A 7,824-nucleotide genomic window follows, 5' to 3' on the forward strand; every position below is an offset into this window, starting at 1 on the left:
AACCGGGAAAAAAAATCACTTGGAAGCCATAAACTACAGTAGAACTTCATCTGGTCAAAGAAAACTACACAGACATTAAGATAGATTTACAACTTAAATGCATAGCAATGAGGCAGTTACTGGTGACAGAATGAACACCTCACTCACAATCTGCTTCAAAGTGCAACTCTGGTGTCTCTGGTCACCCACAATTTTGTAAGGGAAAACCTGCGCCAGGTAAAGGGTAAAGTATGACAATAGCCCCTCCTTAGAATTTGAAATACGTTTTTTTTTACAAATGGCTTGGTCAGTGCTTGGTAATATCCTTTGGTGAGGCTCTTGCCCGGGCAAAGGCAAACCAACCTTTGAGCAAAAAAAAAGAGCAAAATCCCACCTGACACCAGAAGGTAGGAATAAATATGACATGCCCAAAGATGAGATGAGAAGCAGTCAAGGTTGGGGGATAGGGAGGAGGGCAGGGACGGTGGGGGTGTGGGGGGTGGGAGGGAACGGGGGCGTGGACGAAGGGAGGAGCTACCTCCTCGCTGAGGCATCCACATATCCCAGGAGCTCCTCTCATTATTTACAGATGTTCATCTTGAGCCTGCTGCTCTCTGAACGCTTTCCCCTCTCCACCTCTCTGTTTTGAACACTAGCCAACATCCTAAGGCTGCTTGCCTTGGTACTCTTGGCCTCGCATCCTGCCACCCTGCTCCCCGTACTCCGTGCAGCTGCTGACAGATGGCCTGCCTCTGCTCATCCTGTTTGGCTTGCTTGACCTCTGCTCCATAAAGCATTACTTTTTTTTCCCTTTTTCTGATCCAGCCTCTCTCTCTGGCAGCTGCCAAGCATCTCCAGCTCCCTGCATTTTTTCCCCTCTCTCAAACTCCAGTCAATTTGTCCTCAAGTCGGTTGCTAAGTCTATTTTAAATTCCTTGGTGTATATGACAAAGAAGCTGGAAGAGGGATGGTGTGTTCCAAGTGGCAGTTACTTCTAAGGAGAAAAGGAAGACTGAATCTCTTTGGAGTTTGGGGTGAAAGGATAAGTTAGTGTAGGGTTGAAGAAGAAATACTTTTGTATTCAATGTATATTTCCTATTAATATTATGTTTGTAATTTTGAAGCAAAAGCGATAACTAAAATTAAATAGGATTCTGGTACCTTTTTAAAGTTGTCTTTAATATCCCGTGACCAGGTTTCTTAGTTGTACTTCAGTGTCGTTATGACAGCACAGAGGAGCTGGCTGTTTTCTCTGTCACTGTAATACACACTGGTTGCTTCAGTTTCTGTTGTTAATAAAGGCCCACCGATCAGGTATGTGATGTGCACACTTGTGACTACAGGAGCCCAGCCTGGGCTGCACAGACATTTTAAAAGTTAAAAAAAAAACAACAAAAAAAAGGAGACAAATTTTCAGCAAAAGACAAAGGGCTATTGTTACTATGTTTTCACCAAAGAATAAAGAATTACAACACCTCTCACAATATAACTTCCTTCTCTCCCTCTCTCCCTCTCTCTCTCTCTCTCAGCTAACACACCCTTCCATGACAGTGATTTTTTTTTCCCCCAACCTTATTTCTGTACACAAGTGTCATCTGTCTTTTTCTTTTAGGCACAACATGGTCATCCCCTGGCTGTTTTAGAGTAGAGATAACCCTGGCCCAGTAACCATGGCAATAAAATAAGTAAAATGATACAATGAATGGTTCGAATATGACAATGGGAATGGAGCTGTTCACACGTTGTAACAGAAGATGAAAAGATGAGGAGACACAGGATCCTCACCTGAAAGTCTAGCTGCTTCTCCCTCCTGCCAGCCAGCTCCCTGATAGGTTTTGCTGTGGGGAGTTGATAGTTCATAAGGATGCTGGCACAGATTACGGGGGAGCTGGAGGCTTTATTAGAACAGCTATAAAGGCCATAAGCAGACAGACAGATAGAGGGCAAAAGTATGGCAGAGGCTCTGAGGAGAGCGATTCAGACTGCTTGGTGGGGTCTTTGAAAAAGACTTGGAGCCCACGGGGCAGAGGAGGGAGCCTCTTCTTCTGAGGTCTTAGAATGGGGGAGGTTCGCAGCCAGGAACTGCAGCCGGACTCTCTGCTGCCTGGTAGGAGGCAGGAAGGGGTGGGGAGTGGGAGGAGTGGGTGGGTGCCCACAGCACTAGTACTGCTTTGATGTTAACTCACTGCCCCGTGGGTGTGGCCTCACAAGCTGTCTAGCTCAGAATCCATAGACAATGTGTCTCAGTGGAATTCCTGTCAAAATCTGTGAGTGGAGCTGAGTGTTAGCTACTGCAAATCAGCAGCACTGCTACCGCCTACAGGAAATAGGAAGTTAACTGAATGTGGAACTCAATGAAGTAGGCGTCTATTCACTCATCTTATACAGTGGGGTAGAACTCTGCCATAGTGATAGATGGGTTGTTCTTGAAAGTTACCGCTCAGCCATGCTCCAGTAACTAACCCCAATAACCTCACTGGCTCCCCACATTAAACCTGGGGGGATTCACTACTTTGGCCTATTGTTGATACCCTACAGGGGTGACTAGACCTCTGTTCCAGTGCAAGAGTGAATAGGATGTGTTTGATGACTGAAAAGAGAATGTATAGATTGGCATTTAGTCTAGGCTCCACCCCACAGTTACCTGGCAACAGCCAGGTGTGCCTGACTCACTACAAAAGGGGCTGCTTGTGCCCTCCCCCCTCTCTTGCTCCTCTTTCTCTCTTGCTCTTGTTCCTGCTTCTTACCCTCTCTTTCCTCATGCCCTCCCCGCTCTCTCTCTCTACGTGCTCAGGGCCAGCCTCTACTTCTCCTCTCCTCTCCTCTCCTCTCCTCTCCTCTCCTCTCCTCTCCTCTCCTCTCTCTCTGTCTCTCTCTTTCTCTTTCACTTTCTTTCTCTCTGTCTCTGTCTCTCTCTGTCTCTGTCTCTCTGTCTCCCTCTCTCCTTCCCTCCCTCTCTCTCTCTCTCTCTCTCTCTCTCTTTCTCTCTCTCTCCCTCTCTCTCTCTCTCTCTGCCTTTGTCTGTCTCTACTACCCTCTCAACTCCCCTACCCATACCCTGAATAAACTCTATTCTATGTGGCTATTCTGTCAGGGGGAAGGGATGCCTCAGCATGGGCCCAAGAAGGCATCCCCTTCCCCCATACCTGACTACATATCCACCAAACATATTTCTTCTCTCTTTATCTTTCTATAAACACAACAGGCATGGCAGCAGGTGCCCGGAGCAGGAAACTGAAAGCTCAAGTCTTGAACTACATGAATGAGACAGAAAGAGTGAAGTACAGGCAAGAGAGACTATAGACATCGGAAGCCTGCAAACCCCACCTCTTAAAAGAGCCACAACTGCCAAACAGGGACCAAACATTCAAACATCTGAGTCTATGGAGGCCATTTCATTCAAACTACCCCACCTCTCCTCTACATCCTTGGAATCCCATATTTCATCCCTGAATTCCCTCCCCCTGCTGCCCAGCAATCAAGGACTGTCCCAGTTTCTGCTACAACTGTGTGACTCTGTAAATTATTTAGGGACTTTGAAACCTGGAACCACACTGCAAATGCCCTCTGAATCCTGATATCAACCCACATCAGTCCAAAAGCTCCTCCCCTGGAGAACAAACTTCTTATGTGCTCAGATCAATCCCAGATCATAGGCAAGGATCCAGGATATAATATGGAAAAAGAAGACCCATAGCAGGAAGCAGAAATCCATATTCTTACAACTAATCAAAACAATACTGAGACCCAGGGTACCAGCCTGAGACTGAGGGTTGAAAGGGAAACTGGAGAGCCTCTTCAGCACTCCAGCCAGGCTAGTGAGCATTAGTCACTACTGAGTAACTGTCTGCCACTTGAAGGAGAGTTGTACCTGTGCCCGTGAGACTGTCTCTGCGGTCCTGACTCACAAGGGAAGACTGAGGTTGGCAGTGAAACAAAGAAGGGAAGAGACTCCTTCAACAGCCCCTCCCCACCCTAATCACAGGTAAATCTGGGAGAATCAAAGCTGATCACCAATGGAAATCAGTCACAGGAATGGCAAAGTGTATACCCAGCCCAACTGCTGACCAAGTAGACCCCACGCCCGCCCCTTAGTAAAAGTCTACCTAAAGAAGGGTGTTGTTGCAGAATATTTGATCACACTTCAAACCCAAAGATTGTGTTATTTACTGAAAATAACTCTTTCTAATTGTGGTGTGACTCACCCTTAGCACACACCTGTGGAGAAACCCTGCTAACTAAGAATGCAGTCTACCATTGTCTGGACAACTCTCTTGAGATCCATACAAAATGGAGAGTCCTTTTTAACAGTAGGGCTTCTCCTTCTCTGACCTTGTCTGGGGAGCTTGAAACTCCCACACCATCTTCTTGTGGAATGTCAGGTAGCCTTGGTTAGATCATAGATTCAGCTTCCCACCTCCCAATAAGAACCTGTCCAGGAAGCACCTGGAATTTCTGGAATGCAAATGAGGCATTCTGAAGCACCCTAAACTCTAGCCAATGATCATTACCCACCCTAGAAATCCCTCCCCCTCCCCCCAAAACTATAATTAAAGTTAAGTTGCCTCTCTGAAGCTAATCCTGTAGTCATTTCTGTCCTACTCATGGGCCATCCAAAGCTTTTTCTTTGACTCTGCTCCCATTGTCCTCGTGGGGTAGAAAAGAGGGCCACACATTCCTTTAATACCTCTGACTAGAATATAGACACACCCTTAGTACATGCCTTAATCCCAAACAATGAAGGTAAAATTAGTTTGTAGAAGGAAGCAGCCATGTTTGAAAGTTATATCTAGGGGTCTGGAGAGATGGCTCAGCAGGTAAGAGCACTGACTGCTCTTCTGAGAGTCCTAAGTTCGGATCCCAGCAATGACATGGTGGCTCACAACTACCTGTAATGAGATCTGACGCCCTCTTCTGGTGTGTTTGAAGACAGCTACAGTGTATTCTGCCGGAGCAAGTAGGGCCAGAGTGAGCAGGGCCAGAGTTCACGACCATCTGTACAGCTACAGTGTACTCATACACATAAAAATAAATATAAAAATAAATAAATTTTTAAAAAAGAAAATGTCTTTAAAAACAAGAAAAAAGGAAAGTTATATCTAACTGAGTGACAGAAAAAGTGATGAATCAGAGAAAGATTTGACAATAGGTTATGCCCAACTCTCACAAGAAGAGACAGGAAAGGGAAGCTGCTTAAGAAAACAGTGCAGAGAGGGAGTGAGAGAGAGAGAGAGAGAGAGAGAGAGAGAGAGAGAGAGAGAGAGAGAAAGAGAGAGAGAACAGTTTCACCAGGACAGTTATAGAGAAATAGGTTGCAGAGAGAGAACAAGCTAGACACAGGTGAAATCCAAATGAGCCAGAGAATAAGAAAGAGCCAGAAGATTAGAACAGATTGCCACAGTTAGTTTCAGACTAAGCAGAGAGCATCAGGAGAGGCCAAGAGAGAAAAGCTAGACTGAATCAATCAGCTTGGAGAGGAGTTTGAGACAAAACATCTGAGTTCAGCCAGCCAGCTAGAGATCAGAAAGAAGAAAGGATGAGGTTATTCATCAGCAAGTCACAGAGGCTAAAAACATTCTAGGCCTAGATGAGATTGTGTGGAAGCTAGAAGCTTCCAGGACTAGGCCTACATTGACAGACTGGGGCAATAAGCAGGAGAATAAAAGATACTTTTACAGACACATTTTATTTGTTGGTTACCATCTTTAGCATGATGGTTACCTTTTTACAGAAAGTGCCCCTCTTCACCAAAGGGGAAAAAAAAAAAAAGACTAAAGAGAAATCCTGTCATGAAACAAATGAATCTAACCTGAGAAAATAGAACACTAACATGCCTGAAAGGGGGTTGGGGTTGGCTCCTCGGCACTGGACAGGAAGACAGGAAGAAAGAGGGTAGAAGAAAAAGAAAGAGAGGGAAGGGAATGGGAAACAAGGAGGAAGGAGAAGGAGGGGAAAAGAGGATATTTGGTATCAGTCATGAGAAACACACTTATAATCCCAGTCTTAGAAGGCCCAAGAGTCAGGAGTTCAAGGCCAGCCTGGGATGCATAGTAGTAAGATATTGCCCAACACACATAAACAAATGAAAGAATGATGTTGAAAGATAACTTGGCCAGATAGCAGGTAATTAAAAAGAGAAAAATAAATATGTGCTAATTTTTTATACACATATGCTAATTTGTTACATGCCATACTGATTAATTAAAGTCTGTAGCAGAAAGGGCACAAAATCAACATCAGAGAAAAGAATAAGTGTCAGATGCCCATTCTATGGAGGAAAAGTCAGAGATAAAGTTCTGTTACGCTCATCAGAGGACCCAACAAAGAATGGACATGGTGAGCTGAAAAGAAGCTGCACCAAATCAAAAAGCATATTGAGAGAGAGGGGGGGGAGAGATTAAACAAAGCCTTCCAGATCCCTGGGACATCTCCAGGTATCTCCCACAGCAGATAAGATAACTGTTTAGTCTTCCCTCCCAGAGGACTTTGACTTTACTATGTATATATTTATATTTTCACCTTTTTATAACCCTTCTGTTAGATCATAGGCCCTTCAGCTGCCTCTTCTCCTCTCCCAGGAATCAGGCGCTGCCAGCCTGCAGCTCTCTCATGCAGGAAGTTGCTCTCTCTGTGTGCCTCTATAAAGAGTATGGCGTTCTTCAGACCCTCCCTACCGCAGCTGCAAGATGAAGTTTGTGGTGTCTAGTGCCTTCATGCCCTTTGGCATGTAGACCAGGCCAAGCTAGATCATGTGGTACAAAGCTTACCCATGAAAGCTGGTAAGAGTCAGGAATCCCCTTGCTCTCAGGATTTGAAGGGAAGATATTTTTTTTTTCTTGTTCTCTTTAGAGACCCTGTCATGTTTGACATGGTGGCTGTGTCTCCTAGCAATATGATACCACAGTCTCCATCTTGACATAACAATTCCCTTTATGGCACCACATCAAGAGAGCACAATCCACCATAGTGAAATCGTCATGCACCCCCATAGCAATTTCCATTGTGATACCAAACTGCTATCTTGATACATCACAATATTCATTATAGCGCTGCCACGTTTTTGCCATGACAGTGCCCTATTGTATTCTCACAGTGCCCACTTGGGACACCACAGTGCCTACTTGTGATGTCATAAGGCCACATCATCAGATTATGATGCTCCCTTGTTACAGTACAATGCCCCATGGAGACTTCAAAGTGCCCTGTTGACAGCACTGCATCCACTGTGATACCACAATGCTCTATTGTGGCATCAAAATGCTCCATCGTGACACCACACATCACCTATGACTCAACCATGCCCCACTGGCACGACACTGCTCTCCTTGTGACATCATGATGTTGACTTCATAAAGATAAATTATTACATTGCAAAGCTCAATGTGGCTATCACAGTGGCCTATTGTTTCCTCACAATGACCTTGGATAACGCCATGGTGCACTCACTGTGGCATCCTGGTACTTTGGTGTGCATCACAATGATGCATGTGATTTTAGAATCTGTCCCTGTTGCCTCACAATGCCCTGTAGTGACATCACAATGGCTCTATTGTGCCTTACCAATTTTGAACATCTCAGTGCACCACTCTGACAGCAGCACAATGCTCATTCAACATCACAAGCTACCACTGTGACATCATCATCATCATCATCATAATAATAATAATAATAATAATAATAATGTTTTATTATTTCATAATGCCTTATTGTGACATCACAACTCACCCCTGTAACATCACAGTGCCCATTGGCAATACAGATCATGATACAATTCCCCATTTGTACTGGCTGGTTTTGTGTGCCAACTTGACACAGGCTGGAGTTATCACAGAGAAGGGAGTTTCA

The 7,824-nt window shown here is 44.8% G+C and overlaps 1 long non-coding RNA gene across 1 annotated transcript; it reads right to left on the reverse strand.

Annotated features, from left to right (window-relative positions):
- Window positions 1-1,139: 1,139 nt before the first annotated feature.
- LOC116068063 lies at window positions 1,140-4,407 on the reverse strand. The gene is made up of 2 exons (XR_004109424.1): window positions 4,312-4,407; window positions 1,140-1,336 (listed from the first exon to the last, which is right to left on the reverse strand). It is a non-coding gene; the product is annotated as an uncharacterized LOC116068063 (long non-coding RNA).
- Between the last annotated feature and the right edge of the window lie 3,417 nt (window positions 4,408-7,824).

Source organism: Mastomys coucha, unplaced genomic scaffold, assembly GCF_008632895.1.
Source record: "Mastomys coucha isolate ucsf_1 unplaced genomic scaffold, UCSF_Mcou_1 pScaffold22, whole genome shotgun sequence".
NCBI classification, from domain to species: domain Eukaryota; kingdom Metazoa; phylum Chordata; class Mammalia; order Rodentia; family Muridae; genus Mastomys; species Mastomys coucha.